Below are 18,545 nucleotides of genomic sequence, written 5' to 3'. Positions count from 1 at the left end.
AATAATTCAAATAAAAACCACATATGTGTTGCCGTTTTTTTGCTATTCTGATATGATGGTATATGTGCCGACCTGTGTATTGCTTGCGCATGGGGGTATCTGTATTGTCTTTCTGTCTGTTTTTTTTTATCCTTTTTGCTCTCTTATGTGATTTATTATTATTATGGCTGCTGGGGATAATTCTGGGGGCATTCGTTTGCTCACCTGGAATGTTCGGGGCCTTAGTAATAAGGTTAAAAAAGCCCTAGTTCTGTCACAGGTTAAAAAATTAAATGTGGATGTTGTTGTCTTCAGGAGACTCATCTCTTTGGTAACCGTATAATGAATTGAAAAAGCCCTGGGTGGGATGGATGTACCATTCCACTTTCTCTCATAATTCTAGAGGCGTTTCTATTTTGATTCACAAGTGTCTTCATTTTAGTCTTGGTACAGTCCAAATTGATCCCATGGGTAGGCATGTTTTCCTGAGAGCATTTGTTAATTCTCTGCTTGTGCATATACTTGCGGTCTATATCCCCCTCCATATTCTAATGATGTTTTGGGTAAGGCTGCTGCCTTTATTGCACTTTCTCCCTCTACCCGTTATTTGCTTGGGTGATTTTAACAACGTAATGGGTTCATCCCTGGGCCGTTGGCGAGAGTCCATTTCCTCCCTACCTCCTTCCCCGTCCCCCTTTTCTAAATTGATTGCTGAATTGGGCTGGTTAGATGCCTGGCATTTCCGTTATCCTGCTGTCTATGCTTTCTCCTGTCAGTCCTCTACTTATCGTACTTTTTCCCGTATTGATATGGTTTTTCTTTCACCTATTTTGGTTCCCAGAGTTTCTGCAGTTAATTATTTGTCGAGGGGTGTCTCAGACCACTCTCCGTTGTATATTACTATTGGTTCCTCCCTTTCGGAGTGTGCCCGAAGCTTAACCCATTCTCGCTGGACCTGATGGGTGCTGGCTCTGAGTTGGAGGCTGCTTGGGTGTCCTATTTTGAATATAATGCGGGTACTGAGGTTTCTCTCCTTTAGGATTCCTTTAAGGCTTTTTTAAGGGGCACCTTTATTAAGCGTATTGCTAACATTAAATTATATTATAGGCAGCGGGAAACTATTCTGGAAACTGCTTATAGGGATGCTGAGGCCCGGTACCTCTTGTTCAGAGCAATCTCAGACAGGGAGAATATGCTTCGTGCCTAGCGGGAGTGGTCGGATTACCTGTTTGATAAATCCAAGCGTAAACTGTTGTTTTCGCGTCATAGGCAATATTCACAGGCGGATGTTGGGGGGAGTTATTTAGCCTTTTTGGCAAAAGAGGATGGTGCTTCCGGAACGGTCTCTGGTATCCTTGATTCTTCTGGAACGTTGCATACCTCTGCTCCTTCTATAACAGATATATTTTTGCAACATTACTCCTCTCTTTATGCTACTAAGGTATCATATTCTCCCTCCCAACTTTGTGCCTATTTAGAGGCAGTCCGTCTGCCCCGTCTTGAAGTTGAGGTGGTGAATTTATTAGATGCTCCTTTTACAGAGGAGGAATTGGAGGTTGCTATCTCCTCCTTTCCACACTGTAAAGCTCCCGGAGTTGATGCTGTCCCGATAGAGGTGTATCAGAAATTTAAAGACTTCTTTATTCCGCGTCTCATTGAGACTTTTGATGCTTTTTTGAATGCTGGTTGTCTCCAACCATCCATGTCGGAGGCCTTGGCTGTAGTGCTCCCAAAACCTGGGAAGGACCCCCTCTATCCAGACTCTTATAGACCTATTTCCCTTCTTACCACTGACATTAAAATATTGCCTAAACTGCTGGCTATTCGTCTTAATTCTGTTATTACTTCTATTATACACCCTGACCAGACCGGCTTCATGTCTAGTAAATCTACTACTCAAAATATTAGGCGATTATTTTACCATGTGCAAATGTCCCATGGGGATACCTCTGAAGCGGTGGTGGTCTCCTTAGATGCAGCCAAGGCCTTCGATTCTGTGGAATGGGAGTATTTATGGGAGGTCTTGGTCCTCGTTTTATTGGCTGGGTCCGTCTTTTGTACTGTTCCCCGGCAGCCAGAGTGTCGGTGAATGGTTGTGTCTGCTCTTCTTTTCGACTTGGGCGTGGCACTCGCCAGGGATGCCCTTTATCACCTGCATTGTTTGCACTGGCTATCGATCCCCTGGCGTGTCTCATTCGCTCAGATTCCGCTATTCCGGGCATGCGAGTGGGCCATGTAATTAACAAAATAGCTCTTTATGCGGACGATATGCTCCTGTTTCTGGCAGACTCGGGCCCAGCTTTGGATTGTGTGATTGACTTTATTAAGGATTTTGGGTTTTTTTCGGGGTTGCTGATTAATTGGTCCAAATCTAATATTTTTCCTTTGAATGGCTCCCTGCCTCTATCCCCCTCTCTCTCTAGCCCTTTACAATGGACTCTCTCCTTTCGGTATTTGGGTGTCTCCATTTCACCTAACCCTGCTGACTTTGGCCCTCATTCAGAGCCGCTCGTTAGCGGCAGTACGCTCGTTCCGAGCGATGTTTGCACATCTGCGCATGCGTACGGTTTTTAGTACGCATGCGCGAACCAGTCAGTGCGGACAAAAATCGTTTGTACGCTATATAGCGAGTGCCTGCTATTTTGAGTGACAGAATGAGGCGTATGTGGGTGGTAACAGGGGAAGGTGCTTGAAAATGGGGAGTGGAGATCCGAACGCAGGCGTGCTTAAAGGTCAAAACGGGCGTTTTATGGGTGTGCATAATTAATACAGCAGCGTCATTGACCACGTCACTGGGTTATTTTATAGCCAGAACTGCTCGCAAATTTGTGGTAGCAAACACCAACCACAAGAATAGCGAGCAGTTCATACGCTGGTCGATGTACTCGATTAATCTAATAAATAGCGGACATGACGTATGGTGCGAGCGGCCAGGGGGCGTTTTTAACAAATAAACGAGCGTATGTTTTGCTCGCTCGTTCAGACTTAGAGGTGTGAACAGACTGCAATTTGCGAACGGATCATTTGAATAGCCACCCCTTGTTTTTGAACGAACGACCGCAAATAGCGAACGGCTCTGAATCAGGCCCTTTGTTAGTGTTCACTCTAGCTCCGGCGGTAGGCAGGGCGCCGGAACTAGAGAGGGCAACTTTGTGCGCGCGACGCACGCACGCCCGAAAAAGGGGCTTGGCCATGAAAAGGGGGCGTGTCTATAAGACGCGTCCCCTTTTCGTCAAACTTGGGGGCATGCCCGGCACTTACGGACACGCCGGGCAGCCCCCAAGCACTGCAAACAGTGAGAATAGATGCCGGGTGCATGCGCCCGGCGTCTATTCTCCGGCGGTGACCGGGTCACCGCACATTTCTCCACCCGCGGGACACTGCGTCCCGCGGGTGAAGATGGCATCCGCAGGCTGTGAGGGCAAGGCGCTTTTAGCCCTCCTTCTGGAGGACAGGGTGCTTTTTGCCCGCCGCACCCTGCTAAAACAGCCTAGCGGGAACGCTATTTGTAGAATTAAATGTGATGCCCATTACCTCAGTTTTTAAACAAAAGATTCATGTGTGGAAGAAACTTCCGCTTACAGTGACAGGTTGTATTAATGTATTTAAAATGTCCAATCAACCTAAATACTTATATGTTTTACAGCATTCCCCTGTATATATTCCCAAAAAAGTTTTTTCTCATATTGATTCTATTTTATCTTCTTTTGTGTGGGGGGGATAAGAGACCACGGATTGCTCTCCGTACACTCGTAAATCTAAATCTTCAGGTGGGCTGGCCTTTCTAATTTACGTATTTATTATATGGCTTCACAGTTGTCACAATTGGTGCCCTGGTTATCTGCTGGTACTGATAACGCTTTGGCAGGATTTCTTAGTGGGCAAACAGGCTCCCCTTTAGCTCCTTTACAAATTTTGTTCTCTGTAAAATTGCCGGGTAGATCTCCCCCCTTACATCGACAGGCTCGACTGGTTTGGCATTTTGCTAAGGAATTATTTGGGGATGAGAGTGTGGATCCAGAGGTCCCCCTGTTGTATAGTGGTAGTTTTTCTGAGCTGGGAGTGATGGGATCGGAGTCCTTCTGGATTTCATATGGTATCAAAACCCTTGGCCATTTGTTTCATAATGGGGTGCTTCACTCCTTTGATCATTTGTGCATGGAGTTTGGCCTTCCTCGTACGGCATTTTATAGATACCTTCAACGCTGTCATGTCCTGCACTCCCAGTTTGGATCTGACCCGGTTTTATTATCACCTTCTCTTCTTAAAATTGCATTTATCAAATTACCTGTTCGTAAGACAGTCTCCTGTCTTTATAATGATCTTACCTCTCGTAATTTGCCAGATGCCCTTCTCCCTTTAGGAATAAATGGGAATTAGATTTGGGTTCTCTTCAGGATGAACAAAGGTCTCAGTTGTTGGGCTCTAAGATATACTTCCCCTTGTGTTCGTTTCCAACAAATCCATTTTATTTTGCACAGGTCTTCCCGGTCCAGTTTCTATTGCATGTAGTGATACTAATGTTCCAACTAATTGCCCCAAATGTCATGCTCTTGGTTGTGATATTTGGCATTTGTTATGGGATTGCCCTAGGGTTAATGATTTTTGGACATTGGTGCGGTCTGATATGCAGTTTACTTTCCCCTCATTACCTCCCTTAGAGGCAAAACTTTGTTTATTCGCAATAGATATTGAGGAATTGTTTGATGCAAATATTTATCGTTATGTTTTAGGCTTATCCACTTTAGCAAAAGTAATTATTGCCCATTCTTGGTGTGCTCCAGATCCTCCTGATATACACAAATGGAGGGCACTTGTTAATGATACCATTGATCATGAACGGTATGTTTATACTAGTCGTAAAGCCCTTTCTAAATTTCACAAATTATGGGAAAGATGGGCTCTTTCTTTCTTGGGCCTTCGTAGACCAATTGGGGATCCTTCCATGTAATCTATCCTTTTCTTTCCCTTTTTTGTTTTTTGCCCCGTTCTTTGTTTTGCTTGCTTCCTTATTGTTCGGCTATTTTATTTTACTTCCATGCACGAGCTGTTTATATTATCATATTTTTGATCTCAGGTTCGGTTTACTGCTGATATTTTTTTTTTATTGTATATTTTGATATTTAATTGTACCACTGTACTTTCCTTTTTTATTGGCAACACTTATATTTGTGTTAATCTGTTTTTGTTTTGTTTATAATATGTAGAAAATTTTCTAATAAAAATATACATGATTTAAAAAAAATAAAAATAAATACAGAATCAGTGGAATTGTGCCTGTATCTCACAGGCTATTACATAGGATTTTTGAATTTACCGTAAAATCCATTTCACCGATTGAGGGGCACTGGATTGTGGGGCATAGATGGTGGTATGTGAAGTCTGGCACTTTACATTTTAACTTGTTTGAACAGGGCTCCTCCCCCTTTATACCCTGCTACCATAGCTTCAGTTAAATTTAACCAAGCTCAAAGCAGAGACAGAGTAGGGAGGAGAAGAAATAGACAGAATGAAACGGTTGTAACCAAACTATAGACAGAATAAGGAACTAGAACAGTCAACTTCATTTGTGAGAATCAACTAGAATAAACAAACCATACGTTATCCGCAATGCCGAGGGATGCTGGACGTAGATCCGAAGAGCACGGACAACATTCAGAACAAGAAGTGAACCGGGCTCCCCAGAGGATAGACCCATCGTCAAGGCCAGATTGGTTAAAGTGACACTCTCACCACCTTTGGCAAAAAGGTTTAGTCCGGAAAATCGCCGTTACAATGGAAAATAAGAAGGGGGAGTGACAGGCTAGCGCACTGAGAGACGAAAACCGCCATAGTCTAGGTCAGTGGTGTCAAACTCGGGCCCTTCAGCTGCAATGGCACTACACATCCCAGCATGCACTGCCAGAGTTTTGCCATTTCAAAATGACCACCACAACCACCATGCCGTTAAATGCTTATGTAAAGTGGTATAAACAAGATCAGGATGAAGAGAGATGCGCCACAGTGAGTCCACAAGCAGACCCCGTTGGTCCACATACCATGATCTCCTTGGCCACTCTTGAGCAACCAGGACGACTGTCACCCATTCAGTTGAAAGTCCCAAGGAACCGACCAAAAGAGCAGCAGGCTATCCGGGCTTGGAGCATTAACGTTGCACTTCATCATTTAGACGAGACGCCATCAAATAGACCTCTGGCAAGCTCTATTTGTTGACCTGGAAGTCTTCTGGATGAAGAGACCCCTTGCCAAGATAAAGATCTTGACAACGGATAATCGGCATCCCAATATCCCTGGGAATAAAAATTTGCAAAACGGCTGGTATGCGTCGCTCTGCTGACTTCTTGATGGAGACAGTCTCCTTCATGGCCAGAAACCATTTGTGCACCTTTGGTGCTTCATATAACTACCACCATGGCATTGTCTTACTGTATCTTCACTGGGGACCATAGCAGATGGGACTGATTTGAAGTGAGAGTCCTGAAGATGACCTTTTAGGCCCAAGATATTGATGGGAGGAGTTCTCACGTGATTTGTCCAAAGGCCCTGGGAGTGGTATTGCTGAACCACTGTACCCCACCTCCTGTGGCTTGCATCCGTGGTTACCAGAGTGCAGTCCCAAATCCTGAAAAGCCAGCCATTGTTGAGATGTCCCACATCAAGCCACCAGGAGAGAGTCAGCAGAGTCTGCTGGAAAAGTCTAAATCACTTTCATAAGTAAAGATAGGCATGTTCCATTCAGCAAGGAGATGCATTTGGAAAACCAGGGATTAAAATCTGCCAAACTGGCCTGCTTGAAAGAGGTGATGAGTTGTCCAAATAGGCGCATGCACATGTGAACGGAGATGGTCTTCCTCTTCATAATCAATGAATCGCACAATGGACTAGCGTGCCTGCTACACTGTTTTAGAGTGGCGCAGCACGCTGCCCTTATGGTGGTGTCCCACTAAAACAGCCTGCCGGGAGCCGTCCCCACCCACGGGCCACAGTGTCCCGCGTGGGGGGCAATTACGGTGCAGCGCTCACTGCCGGTGAATAGATCAGCATCTATTTACAGTGGTGAGAGCTTGGGGGCAGCCCAGCCTGTCAATAAATGCTGGGCACGCCTCAAGCATGATGGTCTGCGGCACGTGCTAGAGTGCCCATTCTACGGTCCGGAGCATGACCCGTACCAGACCTAGAATGAACACTAATGGACTGGATAGAAACAATCTTGGCCTGTGGTGAAAAGAAGCTCTAGGGAGATGCCAAAAATCATGCCCAAGAACAGTATTCTCTGTGAACAAGAGCACTCTTCTTGGGCATGAGAAATCAGGACCGGATGAGTTAACCGACTTGGGTACTTGATTAGGAGGCCATCCAGGTATGGGACAATAGTCACCCCTAAGGCTCGCAGATGAGCAATTATTACCACCATGGTGATGTAGTCATGACGGTGGACAAAACGTTGACATTGAACACATTGAAACATGTAGACTAACGACATAAAAAACAAAAACATTTTGCACGAACCGGCAGCGGAGGGTTAGGCACTAAGGGGGTGGTTAGAGTTAGGCACTAGAGAAAGGATTAGGGTTAGCGATACCCACCGCTGAAAGCGCCATTGGATTCCTGGAAGTCTTCATCAGCTAAGCCCCAACACTAGGCCTCAAGGGACGTTCTATCGACATTCTAATCATGTCGTCATCATGAATGTCGGCATCGTCATTGTTGACAATGCAAGCAAGCCGATATTACGACCATGTTAACAAAATATACTACACCCCCACCATGACCTTTGTAGAAACTTGTGGGGCTGTTGATAGGCCGAATGGTAAGGCCATGAATTGATAAAGGCCATCCCGGATTGCGAACCTTAAAAGGGACTGATGGTGAGCGGGGATGGGGATGCACACATTTTATGACCATGTTCGCCATAAACTCCCCCTGTTCCATGCCTGAAACGCCTCTCCCACCAAACAAAGCATGGTCCAGCAATAGGAATATAAAAAAAAAAAAACAACACAGAAAAGGCTAAGAAAATGCTCTAAGCTAACACCCTTACAAAATCCCCCCAAAACAACATAGAGGGGGAGGAGGAAGTCAGGCCTGATTCAGTGTACCTGAAAATGGCTGCTGAGAATGCTGAGGAGTTGAACACTGCAGCAAGAGAATAGCTGCCTGCTGTGCTAAGGAGGTGTGCAGAAAGTCTGAGGCGGAAAATACTGGCAGACTGTCAGCAGACAGAAGTGCACCAGAGAGGAGGAGCAGACAAGGTTAACTCCTTCCCTATGGGTTCTGTTTAAACAAGTTCAAAGTGCGAGGCACTCCACTCCACTATCTATAGCCCACAGTTCCATTGTTCCCCAGTGGAAGTAGGAGAAGTATTACTAACCAGACCATGATACAACAGTTTGTCCAATAAAGCACCCCTAAGAAAAGCGTATTTATGATTGGCACTCTTCAGCATTTTAGGGAAGGCTAATAAATTGCTGTAGTTAGGAAGAAAGACGCGATTGGGAAGTGATGTCATATAGACACTGGAAATCTTCTGACGTACTCAGACAGCATTAAGAGGTGGCACAAAACTCCACACCCATGTTTGCTACTTGTAAGTAGCAATGCCTGTCAATACTTGCACTTCAGGAGTAGCAGTAACTACCAGGCTCTGGTAACAGATAAGGCATTTCACTTGCAACATAAACACTCCACCCAGATACACTTATCTCACAGTGTTCGCCAAATACGCGCTATAGCGCGTATTTAACCGGGATTGAGCACTGGGGACTCACTTTTGAAAAGTAGCCGGGTCCCCGGGGACGCGCTGAGCTGTGGCCAATCCCTGAGAGCTGGCTGCAGCACAGCGTGTAACAAACACAACGCTGTTTGTTATAGCAGCCAATGAGAGTCAGACAGACTGATTGGCTGCTGCTGTGGAAAGCCGTGCTGGGATCAAGCGTCTGATCCCAGCATCTGCACAGCTGCAGGGGCAGGCAGAGGAGATGTGTCCCCTGCGGGACACATCCGTGCCCGGCACTGGGACAGTGTGTTTGTTCCCAGCGCCGGGTAAGCCACCGCAGCGGGTACATGGTGAAGGAACCGCCTGGTCCCTTCCACCAGCGTCGGCGGTAAAGTGGCGGTGGCAGAAGCTTGGCTCCGGGGGCAAGCTAAGCGGAGCTCGCCGTCCAGCAGCCAATAAGAGGCAGACGCGACGAGCTAATTGCGGATCACCGCGTCATAGCCCCGCCCACTCACAGCATCTTTTATTAGACGCCGCTGAGTGGGAAACTTCAGTCCGGCGGCGGAGGGGGAGGAGAGAAGACCTCCCAAAGAGAAGAGCGTCGCGGCAACAGTTCCGGCAGCCGCACAAGAGGGGGAGGAGCTTGTAACAACATGCAGGACCAGCCCCCAAAGTAAATAATAGTAAAAAAGTGGTGTCCCAGTGATGGACTATTGGTTATTTCTGCTGCTTTGTAAACAGACACGGGGTTACTAGATTCTACAGTGTGCTATTTTCCTTGCTGAATTTTTGTATACTCACAACCAATTCACAAATTTAATAAACCTTACAGCAACTTATTAAATTTGGACACATTTTAGAATCAGCCAAATCCATTCACCTATTTGTATTATTCAACAAAAGCCTGACTTGCATTTTGGATATCCTTAGCTCCTGTTCACAGTGCTTTAGTGGGGAATTCAATTAGCCACTGGCTTTACAGCAGTGCTCATGCTCCCAGGTAAAGTGCTCGGATATTGAATAATTGGCCTGCAACTAGACCGGAGGAAGCACTTAACGTGGATTGATTCTTCCGGCTGTAAAGATTGGCGCTAATTGAATTCCTCCCTTATACTGGGTACACACTAAACCAGGCCTGACCAAAACGTTGATCACGATCTACTGGTAGCTCGTGCAGCTCTCAGAGGTAGATCGCCGGCAAACTTAGCAACTGGGAGAGCTGGCCTCTGAAGCAATTAGAGAATAAAGAAGACTCTGATCGCTTCAGAGACCAGCGTTCCCAGAGATGCAGTGCGCGGGTGACGTCATGACATCACCCGAGATGTGTGGAGCCTGTGCTCACGCTGGATCCAGTTAGATCCAGGCAGCGGGAATGACAGCGGGAGCCCTGACAGTGTGGAGCAGTGTCAATGTGAAGCGTATGCAGTCGGGAAGCCGGTGGACCTAATCCCGACAGCCGGCTTCCCGACTGCTTTATCCCAGCGAGGGTTAAATGACAGGCGTCTAAATCTAGACGCCTGTCATTTTACCGGCGCCCGGCATCCCGATTGAAGGGATGCCGAGCGTAGGGTTAGGTTTAGGGCTCCCGGGGGGGAATTAGGGTTAGGCAACCCCATGGGAGATTAGTGTTAGGCTAGGGGGAGGGAGGGTTAGGGTTAGGCACCCCTGGGGGGGGGACTTAGGTTTAGGTGGTGGGGAAGGGGGGGTTAGGTTTAGGCACTTAGAGGGGGGATTAGGGTTAGGCACTGGGGGGGGAAGGTTAGGGTTAGGGGAGGGAATTATGTTAGTGAATACTTACCTTAGGGACGATCTGAATTTTCACCCATGTCGGGATTCGGTAAATCATACCGATTCCGCGTGAAGACCCGTGTGAGCGGGCTGTTCTGCACTGGGAAGGGGAACTAGTACTTGGGGCACTGCATAAGGGGCACTTCTTCATGGACACAACTACAGGTAGCACTGCATAAGGGGCACAACTACAGGGGGAACTGCATAAGGGACACAACTACAGGGGGCATTGCATAAGGGGCACTACTACTAGGAACATTGCATAAGGGGCACTACTACTGGGGGCATTATGCATAAGTGGCACTACTGTAGCGTTCCCGCTAGGCTGTTTTAGGTCACAGTGTCCCGCGGGTGGTCAAAACGGCGGCGCAGTGGTCACCGCAGGTGAATGGATGCCGGACGCATGTGACAGCAGAGCTTGGGGGCTGCCCGGCATGTCCGTAAGTGCCGGACACGCCCCCAGGAATGACGGGAAATGGGTCGCGTCATAAAGACATGCCCCCTTTATATAGCCACGCCCCCTATCCGGGCACACGCAGAAGTGCCGTAGCTCTAGGTCCGGCGCCATGCCTGGGGTATTCAATATGAAACGTTAACCTCGCCAGCGAGGTTTTCGCCGCACATCCGAGGTTTTGCCAGCGAAAAAGTATCGCGCGCGAGGTCACGCCTCCTTTTTCGGGGTCAGTAGATCACAAAAGGTTTTTAGCAGATCATCAAGTACAAAAGTTTGGCCACCCCTATACTAGACGATGTGTACCCAGCCATACATCGGCAGCGACATAACCCGGCATCGGTAAGTGTATACACACTGCCGATGCGAAGAGCGATGGCGTGGGCCATGCTGCATTCGGCAGCATGACCCTCGCTAACAACATCCCCCATCAGCCCTGAATGTAGGGCCGAGGGAAGATGTCACTGACAACCAGCGGGAGTGCGCATTGTCAGCGACATAGTGGGTACACACTAGACGATGTTCACGATATGTGGATCTGATCCGCAGAATCAGATGACATATCGTCTAGTGTGTACCCAGAAATTGAAAGCACAAAAAATACATCATCTGCACTGGTATTTGTTCTCATGTAGATCAACAAATTATAGGCCTCATTCAGACCCACTCGCAAGCGGCTGTCCGCTCGCAAGTGGGTCGATGGTGTGCACTGCGCATGCGCACGACGGAGGGAGCTCCGCCGTGCGCATGCGCCAGACGCGACGAGCGAAGGACTTTCCTTCGCTCGTTGTGTCTGATCAAAGGGGGCGTGCTGTCGATGTTGATTGACAGCACGCCCCCTTTGGTGGGCGTGCCGGGGGCGTGCCTGCCAGACGGAGGCGTTCCCAAGGGAACGCCTACTGTCAGAAGCCGGCCCCACTGACATCACTAGTGATGTCAGTGGGAGTGATTTTGGCTCTGATAGAGCCAAAATCACTCCAGGGCTTGTGGTCGAAAACCCCGACCACAGGCTTCTGGTCGCACTGGCGATGGTCGCGATGGTCAAGACCATCGCGACCATCATCCTGCACGCTCGTATGTGCTGTGGGTGGTGACCCACAGCTATACGAGCGTCCAGGAGGACGCTCCATTTTTATGGAGGACGGCTCTCATTCAAAGCGAGCGCTCTGCTCAGAGCGTCCGGCTCTGAATGAGGGCCTATATGTATACTGAATATTCCTTTATATATCTAATTACTTCAGTTGTTAGATATGTGCAATTCAGGAGAAAGGGGATGCTACTTGATCTTTCAACAATAATAAGTTACATAGGAAACCAAAGAGAAAAAAGGATTGTCTTTTATTGATGCACTTAAATTAAAACGTAACCTTTATTTTCTGTACAGTATACTAAAATATATTGATTTTTTTTATATTTCACGTTTTTAATATAATTGAATTGTGTTCATAAAGAAAGAAATAGTGTAAATAAAAGATTAATTCCGGCCGTTGGAGCTTCACTTTTAACCTAATTTGCTATTTGTATGTTGATAATATAACGTCCTTAATATTCCTCAGTGATGAATAAACATATATGTTTTAATTAAAGGATCCTGTGTGACTGTTTCTTTTCATAAATGGTAATTATTATGATTATATTTCGGATATTTGTTATTCCTCACAAATACATAGAGGGGTATTCAATATGAAACGTTAACCTCGCCAGCAAGGTTTTCGCCGCACATCGGAGGTTTTGCCAGCGAAAAAGTATCGCGCGCGCTCCCGCTTGTCCCCGTATTCAATTTGAAATCGTCGAAAACGGGACCCGGCGATACTTGGATCGGCGAAAAAAAAATTTCATTTTCTGGAAATAATTGTAGGAGCCCCTTAAAGATGTCCAGACCTTGGGGATCACTATGGGTACCCCCGTTTTTGCCTGCAGAAGAAAGTCGGGGTTTTTAAATAGCCGCGCAGGTATTTTTTTTCCCGACATTGAAGAAGTGATGCAGAAGAGCACTTAGGTTTTATTTTTCGTTTTTTAAGTGGTCCCATCAAATTTGGGGTACATGAAAATGGGTACTAGCATATTTTTATGTCCCTAAAGGTAATTTAAAAAAAATTCTGCAAAAATGCACCTGCCGCTACTTTGCGCAATGAATAAAACACCTGCCCCATACTTGGGGACCCCACCAGAAATAATTTCGTTAGTTTGGCAATTTTTTTTACATATTTTTTTTTTTTTTAACCCCAAATTTTTTTTATTTTTTATTTTTTTTTAATGGGGTCCCGATTTTTTTTGGGACATTTTTTTTGTAACATTTACTTTTAAGGGGACATTACCAAAACTACAGGCTATTTTTTTTATAAGCCTACACCCCCAAACCCCTATTCTGCATTTTTTTTCACTTGCTATAGTGATTTGAAAAATTATCCATGTTTTTTTAAAAATTACCCTTGACCCCATTTAAGGAAAAAAACAGGAATTTTTCGGGAAATATGCCTGGGATCCTCCTAAAGATGTCCAGACATGGAGGATCACTATGGGTAACCCCGTTTTTGCCTGCAAAAAAATGACATATGGTGTGACTCGACCACGTGGGAACTGTCAGTAGCCAGAGACTATCAGCGGCCGCACTACAGTCAGCGCTGCCGCTGACTGGCTGACGGGACTGCAATGCCCCGTGAAGTGTCAGCTGCGTCCATTCGGGAGATATCTATATGTATGAGAAAACACAAATATAGATAGCTGTGTTGCGTGGCTCGGGTTACTCGTTTTTTTTTTTTTTTTAAATCCCATGGATTACTACAGAGACCAGCGCTGGATGTAGGCGAGTATGAAATCTTCCTTGCAGGGCCAAGTTGTACGGCACTACTGGAGAAGGGGATAGAAACTTCTGGTATAGGTAAGTATGTGTGAATGGGTAGGTGTATGTAATAAACTTATACTGGGCACGGTGTGTGTTTTGTCTTTTTAACTATTTTACAGTGAAATTATATGTGCGCATGTCTGCTGGCACTTGTAGTTCCACAAGTGCAAAATGGCAGGCATGCTGGCACTTGTAGTTCCACTGTAAAGTACAATAGTGTTACATTATTTGGCCCCCCTATTACCCCTATACCCACCGCTCCAGGGGAATGGGGATGAGCCCCGGCTTCAGCGTAAGCCTGTGGTGCTCGGGAGAGGGGGGGCCCTTTTTTGGGGGGGCCCCCAACTCCCCCGAGATCACCGGCTTGCGCTGACTGACTTGGGGTGTAATGCTTTGGACCTGGAGCCCTGCTGATTGGGTCTCCGGGCTGTGGCATTACACCCCGGTCAGTTGGGTCTGGTGCTAGTCTTAAATAAAGGGGGTACCCCACGTCGTTTTTGCCCCCTATATTTAAAACCAGCACTAGTCCCTGCAGCCTGGTGTTGGTTTCTAAAATACGGTGGAACCCTACACATTTTGTTCCCCATATTTTTAGAAACCACCACTGGCTGGCAAGCCTGGGGCTGGTTTGGCTATTTTGGGGGGGGGGGGGACCTTATGTCTTTTTTTTCTAAATTTTTACAAATTTTTTTTTACAGGTTAACTAAAACGGGAATTATCGGGAAATATTCTAGGGACCCCCCTAATGATGTCTACACATGGGGGATCACTATGGGTACCCCCATTTTTAACTACTGAAGGAAGTCGGGGTTTCTAATAGCCACGGCAGGAAAAAACACCTGGCAAAGCTATTTAAAAACCCGACTTTCTTTTGCAGGCAAAAACGGGGTTACCCATAGTGATTCCCCATGTCTGGACATCTTTAGGGGGGATCCAGGCATATTTCCCAAAAATTCCCATTTTTTTCCTTAAATGGGGTCAAGGGTCATTTTTAAAAAAACAGGGATAATTTTTCAAATCACTATAGCAAGTGAAAAAAATGCAGAATAGGGGTTTGGGGGTGTAGGCTTATAAAAAATAGCCTGTAGTTTTGGGAATGTCCCCTTAAAAGGAAATGTTTAAAAAAAAAAAATGTTCCAAAAAAAAATCGGGACACCATTAAAAAAAAATAAAAAAAATTTGGGGTTAAAAAAAAAAAAAATTAGGTAAAAATATTGCCAAACTAACTAAATTATTTCTGGTGGGGTCCCCAAGTATGGGGCAGGTGTTTTATTCATTGCGCAAAGTAGCGGCAGGTGCATTTTTGCAGAATTTTTTTAAATTACCTTTAGGGACATAAAAATATGCTAGTACCCATTTTCATGTACCCCAAATTTGATGGGACCACTTAAAAAAACGAAAAATAAAACCTAAGTGCTCTTCTGCATCACTTCTTCAATGTCGGGAAAAAAAAACACCTGCGCGGCTATTTAAAAACCCCGACTTTCTTCTGCAGGCAAAAACGGGGGTACCCATAGTGATCCCCGAGGTCTGGACATCTTTAGGGGACTCCTACAATTATTTCCAGAAAATTCCAGTTTTTTTTCGCTGATCCAAGTATCACCGGGTCCCGTTTTCGACGATTTCAAATTGAATACGGAGATAAGCGGGAGCGCTCGCTATACTTTTTCGATGGCAAAACCCCCGATGTGCGGCGAAAACCTCGCTGGCGAGGTTAACGTTTCATATTGAATACCCCTCTATAAGTGTATAATAATACAGTATTAAATATATGCAGACATCATATTACAAAGATAGAAACTTCGTGTCCTCAAATTATATTATTAAAAGGTTACACAATATCAAAACATTCACCACATAATCATAGGCCTAAAAACATTACTAGATCCACTTATGGTGCAATATGATTTATTGTCAGTAATGTGAAACCTTGCACGTGGGACTGTAGATTGCTTCTACCGCCACGCAGGCCAGAAACTTATGTACTATTCCCTAATTATTTTATCTCCACACAAACTATTCTTGCAAAATAAAATAAAAAAATTTGGGAGAGAATACTTTTAAAATTACCCTCATTATCCCAGTCTAGGTAACTGTGCCCTCCCCATCACCTGATGCTGTTCAGTGAACCACACACTCCCGAAACCCATTGAACAGAGCGCTCCCATTACCCGCTGTCCAAGGAGCCAGAGCGCTCTCGTCATCTGTGATATGGGCACATGTCCAACCACCACTGTTCAGGGAAAAGGCACCCACTGAGAACTGCACCCTCCCATTGCCCACTATACACCAGGGAACTGCATCTCCCACTATCCACAAGGGAATAGCACCCTCCTTTCCCCACAGTTCAGGGGATCGCACCCACCCTTCACCCACGGTTCAGGAAATCGCACCCTCCCTTCGCCCATGGTTCAGGGAACTGCATCTCCCACTATCCACAAGGGAATAGCACCCTCCTTTTCCCACAGTTCAGGGGATCGCACCCTCCCTTCACCCACGGTTCAGGAAATCGCACCCTCCCTTTGCCCATGGTTCAGGGAATTGCACCCTCCCATCGCCCTTGCTTCCGGGAATCACACCCTCCCATCGCCCTTGCTTCCGGGAAACACACCCTCCCATCGCCCTTGCTTCCATCGCCCTTGCTTCAGGGGATTGCACCCATCCATCGGTCAAGGTTCATGGAAGTCACACCCTCCCATTGCCCACTATACACGAGAGAGTCACTCCCTCCCTTCGCCCACTATCCACCAGGAAACCGCACTATCCAGGGAGCCTGAGCCCTCCAGTCACCTGTGATCTGGTTAAATGCCCAAACACCACCCCTGCTCAGGGAAAAGACACCCATGGTTCAGGAAATCGCACCCTCCCATCACCCGTCTCATCTAGAGAATCGCACCCACCCATCACAGGCGGTTCAGGGAACCGCACCCTCCCATCACAGGCGGTACAGGGAATCGCGCCCTCCCATCACAGGCGGTTCAGGGAATCGCGCCCTCCCATCACAGGCGGTTCAGGGAATCGCGCCCTCCCATCACAGGCGGTTCAGGGAATTGCGCCCTCCCATCACAGGCGGTTCAGGGAATCGCGCCCTCCCATCACAGGCGGTTCAGGGACGCACACCCTCCCATCATCTACAGTTCAGGGAATCGCACCCTCCCATCACACACGTTATAGGGAATCACAATCACACCCTCCCATCACACACGTTATAGGGAATCACAATCACACCCTCCCATCACCTACACACCCTCTCACACTACCCACTATCTACCATGGAACCGATCCTGTCACGCCCAAGATGTTACCACCACAAACAACCACCAATGACAGCTGGGGCTCAGTCCCGCAAGCACAAAGTAATCACACCAGCCAGGCACATTACCGCCTATAACACGGGTGATAGAACACTTATATTACATGTGGAGTACTCACACACAGATCCCCGGGCTGCAGAGAAATGTGATTTCCACTCCGAACTCCCGTTCCCGCGCTGTCAGTCTCTCTCGCCGACGCCGGAATTGTTACCCCTCACATGAGAGGAGACACACACACAAGAGGACGGGACGCGCACACACCATGCGTGATGACTGATGAGCCGGGGACTCCGCCCATGCGTGGCTCCTGTGCCGTGCTCCTAGATACAGCGACGAGCCGCCCGGCGTGCTACGGGATGGCACTATAGCGGCTGCCCACTCACCCCCCATTACATGAGACAGCGAGCGTAGAGAGAGGAGTGGGGAAGGGATTGAAAAGGAGCCAGGGAGAGTGATGAGAGAAGGGAGAACACTAGCGGCGTGGGGACCGGACAAGGGAAGGGGCGGTGACGGGAACTGGGAACACCAAGGCGACATGACAAGAAAAGGGGAGAGCAACATGTAATATAACAGCGGCAATAGTACTCTGCAGAGCAGCCCATTATAGTACAGGTGTTAGCACAGTGACAGAAGTAATGGCGGCAACAACAAAAAAGATAGAGAACAAAATGGCAGCTGGGTTCAGAAGGCAAAATGGCGGTGAGATGCGAGGAGAGGGGAAGTAATGCAGGTAAAATGCTACACCAGTGGTGTCATGTACCTAAGTACTGGAGATGCATACAAATTATTTAAAAAAATAACTAAATAGTGGAAGCTATAGATAATGAAGGATAAATGATGGCACATCAAGTAAATTAGTAGGGCTATGGCGTCAAAAGTATATTCAAAAAGATGAGAATTCGGGATCAAGATTCTGTGAGGTTCCAGAAAGGGGAAGAGTGATAGAAGTGGATGGGACTGACGACAGCAGTGGAGGTCAGCGGTGAGGAGACATAGGAGCTTGTCCAGGTATGGCTCACATGAAGCAAGGAAGAACCAGTCACTGGAGGGATATGCTGGAAACACAGCAGCGCATGAGGTGTCCAGCAGTGGAGATAGTGTAAATTTGTCCCAGGTGCCCGGAGGCAAGTAATAATTTGGTGACCCCAGTCACAGCTGCTGACACTGTCATATAGCAATTCGCATGCAGACAGGCTATAGATATAGACGAAGGCAGCAGCTGATGGTCTGACATGGAGCTTTCCACTAGTGTGTGATGGATTCTCAGGTGCCGAGAAGAGGTGCCATGTATTGGGCAGTCATGACGGTACAGGTACATAGTTACACAGCCCTAAGTGGGGTGAATATGCTGTGGACAATGGGGGAGGTGCCACTTCAGAGCTGGCGGCAGGTGCCTCCATTGTCTCCCATAGTTCAGCCCCTGGGTTGAGGTAGGGATGAACATCGAAAGCT

General features: G+C 47.0%; 1 protein-coding gene across 1 annotated transcript in view; it reads right to left on the bottom strand.

The window, feature by feature from the left end:
- STK31 (serine/threonine kinase 31) overlaps positions 1-17,458 on the bottom strand; it is a 171,657-nt gene extending 154,199 nt beyond the window's left edge. The window contains exon 1 of the mRNA XM_088457856.1: positions 17,212-17,458. The gene's annotated coding sequence lies outside the window, so the exon portion shown is untranslated. The remainder of the gene's footprint in view (positions 1-17,211) is intronic.
- Positions 17,459-18,545: the final 1,087 nt, after the last annotated feature.

This window comes from Taudactylus pleione, unplaced genomic scaffold (genome assembly GCF_031769625.1).
Source record: "Taudactylus pleione unplaced genomic scaffold, aTauple2 ptg000788l, whole genome shotgun sequence".
Classification (NCBI taxonomy): Eukaryota; Metazoa; Chordata; class Amphibia; order Anura; family Myobatrachidae; genus Taudactylus; species Taudactylus pleione.
This window is presented reverse-complemented; position numbering and strand designations above follow the sequence as displayed.